This window comes from Protopterus annectens, chromosome 14.part0, assembly GCF_019279795.1.
Source record: "Protopterus annectens isolate FY-2018-M chromosome 14.part0, PAN1.0, whole genome shotgun sequence".
NCBI classification, from domain to species: domain Eukaryota; kingdom Metazoa; phylum Chordata; order Ceratodontiformes; family Protopteridae; genus Protopterus; species Protopterus annectens.
Genome location: NC_056748.1, coordinates 583,998,533 through 584,015,634, shown reverse-complemented (window position 1 = coordinate 584,015,634; position 17,102 = coordinate 583,998,533).

Sequence of the window (17,102 nt, the reverse complement as noted above, 5' to 3'; positions counted from 1 at the left end):
TCTCCCCGGGCCTCCATTGAAAAAAGGCTCACCTCGCCCCAATGGACTTTCCCGGTTAACAAACTTCAAATTAATAAATACATAAAATTTACATACTACAGCTGTGCAAGTTAAACTTACTTTAACAATAGATGTTCAAATGATCACTGCTGCAGTAGCCACTTCCTACCTCCATCTTCTTTTTTGTGTGTGTGTTTTTTATGCCAGGGTGCGGACATTTTTTTTTTTGGTCCTAGCATTGTCCAGTCAGGGCACATCTCCCCCCTCTCTTCTGGTAGGAAAGCTCTGAGGACTTTGTGCCCAAACTTGTCTCTTGGTCTGCTCAGCTTGAGCTGCCTGATAGTTTTGGTGCATGGAAGCTGCCCTGAAAGTTTGGAAGCTGGCTGGCTATTATTTCCTTGGCAGGATATGACCCACATATAGCTAATACTACTGCAGCAATAACCATTCAAACATCTACTCTTCAACACAATCCCACATTCAGACATTACTAATAAAGTTAGCAAACTGAATGTAAACCCCTTTGTTGTAAGGTGGGTTGCCAACTGCCTCAAAAACCAGACACACACTCTCAAAGTGGGTGATTCCACATCAACCGGCAGACCTGTTACCAGCGAGGTGCCACAGGCGTCAGTGCTGGGCCCCCTACTGTTTGGTATATACTTCTCAGAAGTTCATGTCAAAACTAAAGAGTTGTGGCTGACCAAGTCTGCAAATGACTGCAAACTAGGTGCAATCATTGCATCCCCAAATAATGTCAGTATACTCAAGGGTGGTCTCACATAGACCAATGACTGGTATATTAGTCACGGTCTCAAACTGAATGCAAAGGAGTGCATCATCATTCCCTTCAGCACAATGTCCCTTCACACTATCAAAATCAATAACAATACCCTAAGTACCCATGAAGTGGTAAGAGTCCTGGGATCACAGGTTCACTGCGACCTTAACTTGAACCACAAACATGTCTACCATTGTAAGGAAAGCTTTCACGTAGCTCACTTGATTAGTAAAGGCATTGCCTCGATAGCAAAATAAGTTATAACCCCCCCCCAATACCTGACACTTATCTGGCCCATAATTGAGTATAATGCCCCATTCGGTATGTACCATGCTAAGCACCTACAGCAATTAGAGACCTGAGAAATTTCTATCAAAGAAGATCAAGGGCCTCCAGGATGTGTCTTACACAGACTGACTAAAATCCCTGTCACTAGACTCCGTATTATATAGAGTTCTTAGGGGAGACTTATACCTGGCCTACAGAACAACCCAAGACCCAAACCTAATGACCTTACTTCATATCTGTAAATCAAATAGGTCTAGGGCTACCCAGTCCAGGGACTTAAATATGGCCTGCGACTTAAATGGGACAGACTTATCTCCCAACAACTGCCACGTCTTTGGAACAGCCTACCAATTCATGTGAAACAGACCACCTCTATGACTCTGTTCAAAAGGATCCTGGATGAGTGGATGGGGCACCATAAATTCTTACCAGAGATAGAGCCCAAAACCCTCCTGGACATGGGCAGTCATTACTAAATGCAATCTTGAGTATTGACTAGTACTTCTACGGCATTACACTAGGTTAAAATGGCTAGGCTTAAAATGACCTCCAGCTCAACATCCTAGTAATCTGCTATGATCCTATGGAAAAAAAGCAACAGCTTCACAAATGCACTGAACAAACACACTCTTGAAGAAAGCTGCAGTAGTCAGAGAGCTACTTCTGCAATTACATTATACTCTCCCTGGCTAAGATCTTCCCATTGTAATCATAAATGAAGTTAGTACAGTTCTTCAGCACTTTCTAGAGGTTCTGCAAAGCTAATGGCCTGTGAAGCTTCACAAGCATGAAGGAAACAAATAAGTAGGACTGTCTGAAGTGATTTGCACTGTCTGAAAATGTACAATTGTGCTATTCCTACTTACCCCATAACAGTAGATGTTCAAATTTCTACTCTGTTGCAGTAACCTATGGGTAGTGTCCTGTTAAGGACACAGCACCTGGCAAGCTTACTAAAGCTCTAACTCCTGCTCACTCATTCTGCTTGCTGAAACACTTCCCTCTGGTGTGGCCTATCAGCATCAGCAACCAGAGAGAGGCAAATCTTCAGGATTTTAATGCCCAGAGAAAGGAAGAAAGATTCATCCAGAGCCACCAACCATCAATAATCACCATAAAAATCATCCAAAATAACAACCATAATAAAGGGGGCTGCATGCCACCTCAATTATCTACAAAGGGGTGGGTGGGTGCAGGTACTGCAGCAGTGAAGAAATTTAAACATCTACTGTTATGGGTAAGTAAAACTTAAAGTGGACTATGTTCTGCATTCTCACTGTTGCATTAGCCTATGGGTAGATTCCCACAGCTCTCCCTACCTGGGAAGAGGAAGGATGAGGGTTGAGAAGCCCCTGGAGAATGGTCCTAGCAAAGCCTGTCCTGGACCTACAGATGGAATCCAGTTTGTAGTGCTTTATGAAGATATGAACAAAGGGCCAAGTTGCTGTCTCAAGAATGCTTCTAGAGTACACGCCTTTGCAGTATGCCATCAAAGAGGACAAAGCCCTTGTAGAATGTGATTTTGCCTGGAATAGTTATACCATGGTGGGAATATCAAATAATAAAAAAAAACACACAATAGCACTGGACAGTCATATGGATGCAGTCTGTTGACAGAAATTGGCCTTTCTTGTCCCAGCATAAGAAACAAACAGCTGTTTAGCCATTCTAAAAGACTTAGTTCTGTTAAGGTAGTACTTGAGCTACTTGTGCACATCCAATGTGTGTATTGTGTATTCTCCCTTGTTTTTTGGCTCTGGGAAGAAAAGTTACAGTTGTGCAAAATCTTACCATAACAGTAGATGGCCTTCTTTTCAGTGCTGCAGTATTCTTTACACCTGGATTTCCCTTCCAAGGGCAGCATGACATCCTGCCAGTATACCAATACCTTTAGCTGGTAATGGGTTCGCCATACGTCATATGTATGCTCTCCACACACAGCACAGGGTATAAAGGTGAACTCCAGATGTACCATCCTCAGAAATGAAAAGCCCTAGTAGGAGCAACAGTCCAAGGATTAGAGAGGTAACAAGCACATCCAGAAGGAAAAAGAACCAGGGGAAAGAGGGAGGGTGTGAATACTGCAACAGTGAAGAGAAGGACATCTACCTTTATTCACTGTTGAGTGCAAAAGCTCAGGAAGATGAAAGGGAGGAAGAACCACCACCAGAACCTTCAAGGAACACATGAAGGATGGCCCAAGCAAAACCAGCTCTAGCTATGGATACCACATCCAACTTATAGTGCTTAGTAAAAGTATGCACAGAAGTCCAAGTAGCTACCTCAATAATATACAGTTAGTATCTAAAGCCTTGAAAAAAACACCAGAAGTCACAGCCCCAGTAGAATGAGCTTTAACAGAAGGAAAGTTCTTCACATGAAAAGAATAACAAAAAGAAATGGCTTTAGATATCCAAGAAGAAATAGTTTGCTTGAAAACAGCCAATCCTAAAGATATAGGATGAAAAGAAACAGAAAGCTGATCAGATATGCCTATGCACATCCAAAGTATGCAAATTCTTCTCACTAGAAGACTGAGGAGAAAGGAAAAAAGTGTGCAAATGAACAGACTGAATGAGAGACCACTCATTCATCATTTTTGGCATAAAAGGATTAGTACAAAGGGACACCCTGTCCTTTTGGAAAACTAAAAAAGGAAGAACAGCCATAAGGGCTTGAAGCTCAGACACCCATCTGGCAGAAGTAAGGGCTAACAGAAGAACAGCCTTCCATGAGCAATGCTGCAAGGAAGCTGAAGCCACAGGCTCAAAAGGAGCCTGGGTCAATTTCTCCAAAACAAAATTAAGGTCCTAGGAAGGAGGAACAGTTTTTCTGGGAGGTCTAACATGGACACCTTTAAGAAACTGTGTAGCCTCAAATCTAGAGGCTAAATGGGGGTGCTAAATGGAGACAAGCAGAAACAGCTGACAAGTGGGCCTTAAAAGAAGAATATGCCAACCCAGCATTGAGCAGTTCACATAGATAAGACAGAACCAAAGGAGTACCCACTGAAAGTGGATCCAGGTTACAAGAAAGGCATCAAACAGAAAACCTCTTCCATTTGGATAAGCAGAATTTCCTAGTATTGGGTTTTCTAGCTTTCTGCAGGACTCTAAGCACGTCCTCAGAATAAAGGTGTCAATACAAAATCCTAACACCCACAGTGTTAGTTGAAGAGCGGACAGGTAGGAATGAATGACAGATCCCTCGTCTTGTACAAGTAGGTTCACTCTGTGAGGTAACTTGTGATAATTACCCTTGGCTAAATGCAGAACAGGGAACCAATGCTGTCTGGGCCAAAAGGAAGCCACCAGCAAAATTTTCAGAGCATCCTGCTTTATCTTGAACAGGACTTTTGGAATGAGAGGAAGGGGAGAGAAGGCATAAAGAAACACAACCTTCCAGGAAAAAGACAGGGCATCCACCTTCTAGGCCAGAGGACATGGGGCTCTGGCATAAAAAAAGAGGAAGTTGTCTATTCAGGAAGGAAGCAAAGAGATCTACTTGAGAAGTACCCCATTGGTGGACAATGTCCAGAGACACATCCCTGTGAACCATCCACTCATGGGATTGTGATATGGACCTGGTCAGAGAGTCTGCCACAAAGTTCTGACCTGAGGGAATGTAAACTGCCTGAAGTGTCACTTGATACTGCATAGTTAACTCCCACACCTGAAGTGCTAACCTGCAAAGGAAGTAAGATCTTGCTAGCTGACATACCACATCACTGTGGTATTGTCTGTTAAGTACCTTGAGGGGTCCTGGAGTAAAAAGAGGATGGAATGTTTGAAGAGCCAACAGAAGATCTCTCATCTCTTTGACACTGATATGATCTTTCTTTTGTTGAAGTGACCAGAAGCCCTGCATTTCTAGGCAGACAAAGGAAGCCCCCCATCCCACAGCTGAAGAGTCTGTGAACAGCTCCCGAGAGGGGAATGGAGGCTGAAAATGAAGCTCTGGATTAAGTGACAACTGCAGAATCCACCTTTGAAATTCCAGCTTGAGGCGTGGAAGAAAAGGGGCTATGAAATCTAGAGGATGAGAGTGCTGAAGCCAAAATGACTTTAGAAACCACTGAAACGTTCTCTTGTAGAGTTCAGCTAGAGGGCACATAGGAATGGTGGAGGCCATGAAACCTAGATGTCTCAAAAATTCCCTGGCTGTAATTGAGGCCAGAGAAAGAAGGGTCTGAAAGAAGGCAATGAGAGTTAAGGTCTTGGGAGGAGGCAGGGATGCCAGCACTGGAACAGTCTGGATACTGCATCCCAGAAACACATGATCCTGTGAAGGAATCATGCAAAAACTTTTGGAAATTAATAGTGAAACCCAGGATTTACAGGAAAGAAATGGCAAAGTAAGGATGCTGCAGTAGAATCTCTGAAGAGGAGTCCTGAAGAAGGTTGTCTAGGTAGGGAAAGACTGGTAACCCCCTCAGCTGGCAAAAAGCAATCACAGGAGAGTGGCATTTGGTGAATACCCTTGAGGCAGTAGAGAGCCCAAAGGGCAAAGCAGAGAAGTGAAAATGCCAGGAAGCAACAGAGAAACATAAAAACTTCCTGAAAAGGGGACAAATAGGGATACAAAGCTCAGAATCCTTGAGGTCCTGAGAGACCAGAAAAGCCCAAAGAAGCTGCAGAGAAAACAGTCTGAAGGGACAACATCCAAAAGGAAGGTACCTTCATAAAGGTGTTTAGGTGAGACAGATCCAGAATGGGTCTCCAAGTGCCCTCTTTCCTTGGAGACCAAGAACATTCTGGAATAAAATCCCTTCCTCCTTTGAGAAACTGAAACTTCCTGAATGGTTCACTGAGTCAAGAGACCCTGAAGCGCCTCTGGAAAAAAGGCAAATTTTTATTTTATTTTATTTATTTTATTTATCATTTGTTGACCGGGAAAGTCCGACTAGGTTCCACAGAGCCTGTTTTCAGCGGAGGCCCAGGGAGAAATGCTCCAGATGCATGTCTTTGGAATGTGGGAGGAAACAGGAGTACCTGGAGGAAACCCACGCGAACACAGGGAGAACATGCAAACTCCACACAGAAGGCACCCCAGCCGAGAATCAAACCGGAGAACCTCTTGCTGTGAGGTGACAACGTTAACCACTGCACCACTGTGCCGCCCTGCAATTGTTAAGCTAATTGTTCCTGAGGGGGCTGAGAAATGCCCATAAAAGAGGTGAAGAGATTTCCAAGACTATATAGTACCCTTGGCGAATGACGGAAAGAACCCAGGAATCTTCAGTAATCTTTAACCAAGCAGGATGGTACAGGAATCGAGGAACAGAAAGAGGAATGTGGCTAAGAAGAACAGGATAGTCAGCACCTGTTTTTTCAGGATAAGCAGATTTCTGAGTTAAAGGAGTCTGGGTAGCCTTATCAGGGGGAGCCCTTCTACCACCCTTCTTTCCTTTGGGGGATGGGCAAGACTGCCTACGAACAAAGGCCGGCTTATTAGAGTAATTCCTTTAGAAGCGTTTCTCCCCGAACCGCCACTGAAAATGGGCCCTGTTCCACTTGAACCTTCCTAGTAAACAAATGTTAAATAAATTAAAAAGAAAAAAAAATTGGTACAGGAGAAAGAAAGATATGTTTTAGATCTTGTAAGGATTTGATCTTTTCCTGTAGGGACTTAAACAATTCTGCAACACCAAACAAATGCTTGTTATCCAGAGGAGCATCCATCAACTTAGCCTTAATAAATATCAGGCAAAGGTTGAAGCCAAAGCCAGAATATCCCCTCAGCATAGAACCAAAAGCAGCAGCCCTAGAAGAAACATCTGCTGCATCATAACTGCATTTAATAGAATGGCAAGCTACCTCAGAAGTTGTCCCTAACAGGGAGAGAGCAGAATTCTTCCCCTCAGTCAGGAAGGTCAGAAATAACCTGACAGGCCTGAGATAGAAGAGCCAAAATATATCTTGCCATATGAATCTGGTAATTGACAGCCCTAAAGGCAAAGGTATATAACTTCTTACCCAGCCTTTCCACAGTTCTGCTGTCTTTATCAGAAGGGAGCAGCTTTATAGAAAGCAGTAACTTTGATGGCTTGTCAGATACCACAGACGGGTCAGCAGAGGGGCACTTATAAAGGAACTTGAACTCATCAGGCACCATATAAAATCTGTAAGGTTTTTTGGGAGCGGGGGCTGAGAATCAGGAGCTTGAGATGCAGTTGAAAAGGTATTCAACAAGGCAGCCAGAACAGGAGGAACAGCAGAAGGTCTAGAAGAGTTAATTTGCAGACGTTCGTAATACCTTTTCTGAACCTCGGCAAAATTCCATTTAAAAAATTCCATCATTCTGGAAACTGTGTCCCCAGAAGAAATCTCCTCAAAAAAGAGAGTCAGGACTAGTGGACTCCTCATACTCAAAACCATAGTCTAAGAGAGAATCAGGGAAGAATAGGGCAAGGGATTTCTCAGCCAAATCTTCTTCCTCCTCAGAGGAATCTTGTTCCCTAGGCTTTTAAGAGGAGTAGAAACCAGAGATGCTGGAAAAAAAACTCCTTGAGGAGGCTTCAAAGCCATAAGGCCATTAAATAAACCTTGAGTGACATTCTTCCATTCACTCTAAGGGTCCTTAGCAGAAGAAACAGGTTTAGTTTTTTTACTTCTTCTTTAAGGAGGTCAGCCTTGTAAAACATAGAAGGCTCAGACCCCATACGATACTCTCTCATGGGGGTCAGCACTTCCTTCCTAAACAAAATCTGAGGAACACCCCTAGGCCCTTTGGTAGTAATCAGCTGCGGTTCCCCTGAACAACCAAAGCAGATATCTGTAAGGCCTCCAGAGACGTGCGTGAAGCCACGATCCATGTTGGCTTCCAAAGCAGATGATGGCAGAAAGATCCAACAAAGGAGCTGGGTGGTGTTCTGGGCCTTCATTAGCCTCAAGAGACATCCAGCAAGGGTGGAACAGCAGAAGAATCACGTCTAGCTTTCTTTGCAGATGGCTGACCCTTGGAGTGGGAAGTTCCTTCCATTGTGTCTTTTGTCAAAAGCTTAAGACACTGATTTTCTAAATATTTGGCCAAAGAGGAAAACTGGCTATGCAGAGTCTTCAGGACAAAAGCCTGGAAAACAGAACTGGACGTATGGTCGTGGGAAGAACTTGGACAAACTAAACACTGCTTGTGATGGACTTTATGGGGAACATGTCTCTTGCTCTGAAATTTACCCTTTCTGGATGACATGAACCCCACACTTAACAAAAGAAAGGAAAAAAGAACAAACCCCCAACGGGGCACTTATCTGAAAGACAGCTTAGTAAACCAGCAAATGAAGTGAGCATTCAGTACATCGACAAAGAACGTCTGAGCAAAGCATGTCCAGATGTCACCTATCCTACTCTGTACATGGGGAGAATATGTGTAATGTACAGCACACCCTTAACAATCTAAAGGTTTTGGTATACTGGCCAGATGTTGGGTTGCCCTTGGCAGGGGATCCCACTGAAATGGAAGGACATCTGTGATTTCACCTCTGTCTTATGCAAAAACATATGAAAGACAATCAGCCCACCAACTTTATCAGCTTTATTTACTATTGATTTTGAATGTGTGCTGTGGTTTTGAATTATGCTGTGGTGGGGACAAGTTACAACCATAATGTTTAAAAAAGGTCACTGGAATTGTAATACAACACTTTCAGCAGTGTCATCCCAAACAGCAAGGTACACTGGGGGGGGGGGATACTCCTGTGATGCTTAAATAGAACTAAATCAAGTTTCTATAAGAATCAAACCTTTATCTCTGTCCTTACAAGATTAAGATCCAATTTTCTACAAAAAAATGTTTGCATCTTGGACAATTCTAAACATAGGTGAAACAACTAAGTATGATACTAAGACTTATTAACGTATCTTGTGCATTGGTAAGAGAAATATTTAAAATATTCACAAGGTTGCCAGACACATCACTGATCAAGTCTTGACATGCATAAATATCTTGAAGGGGGCTTGGACTTCCTCTGTGTTACTTGCCACCTTTATGATGGCAGCTACTAAAGGGGAGTTTAAGGAAGAAGTCATCACTGAGATTGTAGATTTTGGGGATGGTACTTCTTCCCTCAGTTCATATCTAGATATGAAGATTACTAAAATGAGATATAGGTTAATCTGAAGACCAGGAGGTAGTACATAACCATCCTTCCCTCTTTTGTTTTCCTTTTATGTGGAAATTGGGTTCACCAGGGGTATTTGCAAAATGGACAGCATACTTTTGCCTAGCCCAAATGATTTACATCCACTGACTTAATCATTAATATCACATTTAAACTTTTTAATTTTTTGCAGCTCCACATCCAGTGTTTTTCACAGACTTACATAATTCTTGGTTTAAAGCAGCAAAGGAACAGCACATATAATTTAGTTGGATATCATAAGATATTCCTCATTTGTGCCATTAATACATGAACTCATATTAATCAACAAACATTACCAAAGCTACTTGTTTGACAGTCACATCATTTAGTCATAAAATCAGTTCATTCAGACCCATTCCTGTTTCTAAATGTACCCTCAATCCTCTTAGTGCCATGTCTTTACGCTAATACAACTTCAAATATTTTAAATGCCAAAAAGAGGTTTCTCAGCTTTCTGTAACTGCCCCCCTCCCAAAAAAAAAAAACAAACAAAACATTTAAAGCACCTAAGTGGTGAAATCTGCAAAACACATGCTAGTTGCACTGGCTGAGGCTTTTTGCTGATTGTTAGAGGGTAGGACCAAAGTAAAATCATATTTAGTACAGGTTTATCCAATAATAAAAGCTATAAGGATAGTAAACCAGATATTATCTGCTATCTGAGGAACTTTTAAATGGACAGGCAAACCTGGCACCCACTACAAACAATCCAGGAACGCAATGCAGTGCATGGAACAAGTCTTGTATCAAAACCTTGCAGGTGTATTTGGAAACAATACAAACAAAATTCAGAAGATATGCAGCACAGCAGATACAAATAAATTTAATTTAATACACTTTGACATGGACAGTCACAGCAATAGTGGTGTCAGATGATGCATACTTTGACAAGGAAGAACTGGTGTTAAGAAAGATGTTTTTAGATAGAAATGATCCATAAAAACTATTGGATAATATTATGCGAGGTCCAAGCAAACAGAGGTGGATTTGCTCCCATCTTGAGAAGAAAAAATAGTTTTAAATGCTCAATCTGGTAGACCTTTTAATAAAAGTGTGTGTTTAGGTTTCTCAAATGTTAAGGGTAATCAAGGTATACACCAACTGCACTGAGCTATTTTATCTTTAACTGAAGATGTTGGTGAACATCTTGGGTAGTATCCATGTTTTACCTAAAAATCAGGTGGCAATATTATGATGTGGATAAAGAAAACCTGGTCAGAAAGATGGAAAGGGAATTACCAGAATACAAGTATGGATAAACTGGGAAATATGACTAAATGTGGATATTGTAGACAATGTACATTTACTAACGTTGGTCCATGGATTAGTATTAATTCAGATAAGACATTTTATTATCCAGGCCAATATAAGTAATACATCTGGAGTGATGTGTGTGTATATATATATATATATATATATATATATATATATATATATATATATAGAGCTACCTGTTGTCATGTAATTCGTTTTATACAGGTAAGACAGAGAAACCACTGAGGAAGAGCATGTACTTATTAACATGCATATGCAATAAAAAGGAATAATAGAAAGCAATGCCTTAGGTGAGGCATGCTGAGTTATGTGCAGATTTTAATAAATTTTGTATTTTTATCATGAAAAAATTAAATACAATATTTGGGGTCGTGAGTGGAGTAATATTTTACTCAAAAGGGAATTGTATTAACAAATGTATTTTAATGCAAAGCACCAGGATTAAAGGACATGATTTATTTAACGTTTAAGGATAAATATAATAGCTTGAGATGAATATGATTCGTGGGTTGTTCACATGATCAACTGTATGTGTCTTAAATTTGCGTGGGTAGTGAAATATTGGATTCTGATAAAGTTTGTGTGTTAAATAACAGACAAAAGTATTTACTCACTATGTAAATAAATTCATTGTGAGGACACACATGCCCTTTGTTTTTTTTTTTTGTTTTTTTTTGTGGAGCAAAACCTTACAATTATTTTGTACATTTTAGAATTTGCTATACTTTATATCTTTGCGCGAGAGTTCACCTTTATTCTACTTTAATGGACTTCCTTTTTTTGTACACACTGGTTTCTTTACAGTTTATTTTAAAAGTTTTTTTTTTATAATGAGCATCTACAATTTTTTTGAAGATTTTCTCTTCAGACATCATCTGAAAATGGGTAATGTTACCCGGTCAAACTTCTCCAGTAAACAAAAATTAAAGTTATGTTTCAACATATCTGTGCTGTCCATTTTCATTCTTTCTCAACTAGTGGGTATCGGATCTGACCTCAGATCTGACTCAGCTGCATTTACTAGATGCTCAGATAGAAATCTCTAGATGCTCCCTTTATCCATAAGGCTTCAGTCAACCTGCAAAAACTCAGATCGAGCTTGCTACCTTATAAACTATAGCCTCATGCACGCATTAGAAATGGATTGAAGAGCTGCCAGTTGTGAAGAACTCTTGTAGTCCTCCACGGACATGGACTTGGGCACGGATTTGGAAAGCTCTTTAATCAAATCCAGCTGTAGCCTTGTAAAATGTGCCAAGTAATTCAGAGACCGTAAGGCAAAGGTTGCTGAGGCAAAAATGCACTTCCCAAAACTGTCCAACACCCTAGACTCCCTGTTAGGAGGATGGCTAAAGAAGCTCTGCTCTGCCATCTCCTTTGTGCTGGCTATCACAACCATCATCAGCAACTAGCATCAACAGGAACTCCCCTGCTCCATTGTGGCCTGCCCTTTGGGGGAGGACAAGAAACGTATCAGGGAGATGGGCAATAGTTCTACAGTATTTGGCTCCTTACACACCCATCGAGAGACTAGATCTATAAGCTCATGAGCTGGGGAGTCGCTCAAGATGTAGATGGGCTGGACCCAAAAGCTTCCAGGAACAATGACTCCTCGCGGGAGTGGGCATTGGAAGACCATCCACCTTTCTCTGCTTGAGAATTTCTAAGTCATCTCTGAAGGAGGCATCATCCAGTGGAGATATGGGTAACTACTCCCATTCATCGAAGTCAGTGTCTTCCGTGAGAGACTCCTGAGTGAAGTGTCTCTCTCTCCGCTTCTACATTCTCTTAGAGAGAGCCTGCTCAGTGGGATGGTCTAGAGAGGTAACCAAAGAGAGGGAAAAGCCCTCTAGGGGGACTATCTGGATACTTGATGGGGCCCAACTGCCCCTGTGTGATAGGTCTAAGAGGATCAGATCAGAGATCAGACCTGAAGGAGGTACGGCTGTTGGAGCCAAATAGGAAATAGAAGTTGAATCTCAGGAATGAAAGACGACCCCTTCCATCACCTCGAAAGAAGGACGACCATGAAAAACAGTAGCTGGCCACACTAGAACCCAAAGCTCCAGATGCCACCATGCTGGCCCTGCCTGGATCAGTCTCAAAGGGGGAGTCAGACCTATGCTGTCCAATGCCTAAGCTACAAGCAGCAGGGACAGTTCAGGCAACCTCAGAGTGGAACCCAGACCTTCGGATGGGGTGCCAACACTTTGGATCCGAGACTCGTCCTGGTCCACAGGAATCTGTGCCAAACAAGTCAGGGAGGTAGTTGGAGTCAAAGACCTAGCTGTCTTCAGGTCCGATAGAGAGACACTCTCAGCTTTTTTGTATATGAAGGCTCTGAAATCGCTGGACAGATCGGAGAAGCCAAAGCATGGGAAGTAGAAAGGAGGCTCAAAGATCCGAGATAACTCCCATATGAATCTAAGCTCTGAGGAACTTCATCATCCTATCCTGGAAGACCTGATGGAGGGAGTGGTAGATTGGAGCAGAGACTCCCTCATGCAATGGAGATGCGTAAAGTACATCAAAGTAGTTGGGAATGATGGTGGATGAAAAATGACTTATGCCACTTGCCAGTTATTCTGGGCTGGTTTTGCCGGATTAATGTAATTTTTGTGAAGAATGTTGGGAGGCAACACTTTATTGTGGGGACTTATTTTTAACGGAAACAAAGTTAAATATTTTATGCAGCCAATATTTATCAAAATCTGATGCCTGAAACATGCCAACAAATGGGTAATAATTGCTAGATGGGGTGGAGGGCTGGTTATGGATGAACGTAACCTACCCTCTCTTCATTTGCTCAGTTTAAAAAGTGAGTACTTGTGAGAAAAATTGGAATACTTTACTGTCTGGCCACTGGGTGAAACAAAGATAAAATTGTCCATGACTTCACAGAACATTCCTGATTTTGCTCACATTGTTGGTCTGTTCCTTATATTATTTGTTGGCTTTTGGCACTTTAAGAGCTGCTATTCTAGCAAGTTTATAAGTACAGCAGTTAACATTTAAAATCTGTTCATGACTTTGGGCCTTTGTCCCTTTTTTGGGGGGGCATCCCTGACTCGGCTGCCAAGAGGTTGAGAAGATACACACAGCAAATTAGTTACAACTGCTTGGAAGAGGTGGGGAAAGTCTGTAGATGAAAGAAACTTACCCCACTTGTATGCTCACTTTGAACAGTCTGGGGTTGCAGGGCTAATGTGCATTTTTGTGAAATAATGAGTTTGTGTGCAACAAACGTGAAATACATTACTGTGTCCATAATTATTAATTTTTTTAACCACAATTAATCATACATCTGAAGTATACACAGTCAACAATGGAGATAAAAAGAAGTTATGTGCTCACCAGAACGTTCCATCTGAGTAGTTATACTTCATTTTTCTGCAACCTGTGGGTATACGGATCCATATCGGATCAGAGCCGGCAACGTTTTTTTTCTAGCATCTACTCCAAGCTCCGAGCTCCTCCCCTTACCCATAATGCCCTACTATCTCCTATCTTCCCTCAGATCCAGTTTGCTGCAACTAACAATATATATGCAACTCAACCCAATAACAAACCTGAAAACAGGATAAGGTCCGGGGATGGAGGGAAGGAATGTTGCAGAAAAATGAAGTATGACTACTCAGATTGAATGTTATGGCGAGTACATAACTTCTTTATCTGAAATATTTAAGTTCACTTTGTCTGCAACCTGTGGGACAGAGTCCCCAGCTACTCTGATCCTGAGAGGCCCTTATGGAAGGATATTCCTGAGCACCGCAGAGCCAAAGAATGCTCTACCCCCCGAAATCAGATCCAGTTTGTAATGGGAAATAAAGGTATGTGAATTGGCCCATGTCGCTGCTGCACAAATATCGTCCAAAGGTACCCTGGACCAAAAAGCAGCAGAAGTCGCCATGGACCTGGTAGAGTGAGCCTTAACTATACCAGGAGGAGATAAACCTTTTGCTTTGTAGGCATGTGAAATTCAAAGAGTGCTCCATCGGGCTAAAGAAACTTTAGAAATAGTTTCTCCCATAAACGCTTTGGAAAAGGAAACAAACAATTGGTCAGTCTTGCGGAAAGACTTTGTTCTATGAAAATAAAAATGAAGTTGTCTATGAACATCTAACAAATGGAGTTTGTATTCACCTTTATTTTGGAAGTTGGGAAAGAAAACAGGCAGATTAATGGACTGGTTTATGTTTGCTTCAGATGCCACATTAAGTAAGAAGGAAGGGTTAAGTATGGAGGGAGACCCTATCCTTATGGAATACGGAGGCACGGCACACAGAGCTTGAAGCTCAGAAACTCTCCTAGCCAATGTGATGGCGACTAGGAAAGCTGTCTTCCAGGACAAAAATTTAAGTCCACCGAAGCTGCGGGTTCGAAAGGAGGGGCCACCAATGCCTGTAAAACAAAAGTAAGGTCCCAAGGAGGTAAAGAATCCTTGACAGGGGGCCGTAACAGAAAAGTACCTTTAAGAAAAGCCTTACACAGCCTAGAGGGGGCTAAGGCCATGTTGTCTTCACCAATGTGAAAACTGGAAATGGCTGCCAATTGTACTTTCACTGTGGAGGAACTAGCTCCTTGCTGAAAGATACCAGACAGGAAGTCCAACACCGCTGGAACAGGGGCTGTAAAGGGATCTATTTCTCTCTATGAGGCCCAAATGGAAAAGCGCTTCCATTTACTGCAATAAAGTTTCCTAGTGGAGTGTTTAAGAGAGGCCACCAGAAAGGATTTTACCTGGGATGAAAGACCGGGAGTTCTGGCGATTAACGGAACTGGAGCAACCAAACTGTTAGCTTAAGGCTGCTCAGATCGGGCGGACATGTCCCAGACGGATGGGAAATTAGATACAGGCAGGGATCCAGAACCCACAGGGGAGCTAAGCGATGAGACCAAAGGAATGGGAACCAAACCTGACGAGGCCAGAATGGGACAATGGGGATCACTTTGCACCATAGTCGGCAAGCTTTCTGAAGAAACTTTGGAAGAGAGGTAAAGGTGGATAAGCATACAGAAGCCCGGAGGGCCAAACATGGACAAAAGGGTCTCTGGGGACTTCCCCTGGTGAGGGAATCAGAACAAAGAACTCACTGCACTGCATTTCGCGTTGGAAGGAGATGCGGAGAGATCACAGCAAGGCTGACCCCATGCCAGGAAAATCTCCTCCACTGCTGACTGTTTCAGAGACCACTCGTAAGGCATCAGAATGGCCCGGCTCAATCTGTCCGCTAAAATGTTGGAGTGCCCCGGGATGTGCTTTGCTATCAGAAACTGACAGGTGGAAATCGCCCATTCCCACACTCTCATGGCCTCGCGACATAGAGGGTAGGATCTGGTTCCCCCCTGCTTGTTGATATATCAGACGACCGACGTGTCTGACTGAATTGCAATCAATCCAAGAGGGAGGACTGTGTGAAAGGCTTACAACGCTAAAAGCACTGCCCTCATCTCTAGAACATTTATGTGCAAATTGGTCTCTGTCTGGGACCACGTGCCTTGGACTGTCCTTCCCGAACAGTGTCCCCCCCACCCGAGTTGGGAGGTGTCCGTGGTCACTGTGGTTTGGACTGGGGGTGATGCAAATGAGCGTCCTTTTGATACCTCCGGTGAAGTTAACCACCAAAGAAGAGATGTCCTGCAGACGTGACTGATCTTGATTGGAAATTCCAAGGGTAGTCTAGCCAAGTTCACTGAACAGCCACAGTCCATTGAAGAACCCGCATGTGAAGGCACGCATACGGGAGAATAGATATGGTGGCAGCCATGGAGCCCAAAGCCCAGAGAACCTCACTCGCCTTTGAAGACTAGGAGTTAGTTATCTGAGCTATATGACACCTGAGATGTAAAATCCTGTCTGGAGTTAGGAATACCTTCATCTGCAAAGTGTCTAACCGTGCCCCAATGAAGTCTAGAATTTGTACTGGTTGCAAATGGGATTTGTGAACACTGACTGTAATTCCCAGTAGGTCTGCTAACCGAATGAAATAATCTCAGGCCAGACACAAGTGATGCTTGCTGTGCGCAGCGAAGAACCAGTCGTCCAGGTATGGAAAAGTACAGTTTTGTACCTACCATAAATGTAGATGTTCGAGGATTCCATTGCTGCAGTCCTTACTATTGGGTATAGTCCGCGTCCAGTCGGCCCGAATACCAGAGTATAAGGCTGACGTGGGTCAGAGCGCATTAGACTGACGTCAGTACGTCAGGGTACTAATGCGCATGACCGACGTCATATCCTCAGTCTTTTCTTGCCCCATATGTCAGAAGGCCCTAAAAAGACAAGTCCCAAAATACCTGCACCAAAAACATGTACAATATATACAAGAATATATATACAAAAATATAAGCATGTAAACTCACCTACACAACCACCCCTAAACACAGAGGGGAAGGAGGGAGGGTATTGATTGCAGCAATGGAATCCTCGAACATCTACATTTATGGTAGGTACAAAACTGTACTATGTTCTTCGTTTTCCATTGCTGCAGTCCTTACTATTGGGTAGAATCCCAAAGCAGAGGTAAGGGAGGCTGGCAAATCATAAAGAAGTAGGAGCTGACAACATGCCTTGCAAAACAGCTGTGGCAAAACCAGCCCTAGACTTAGAGTAAATAG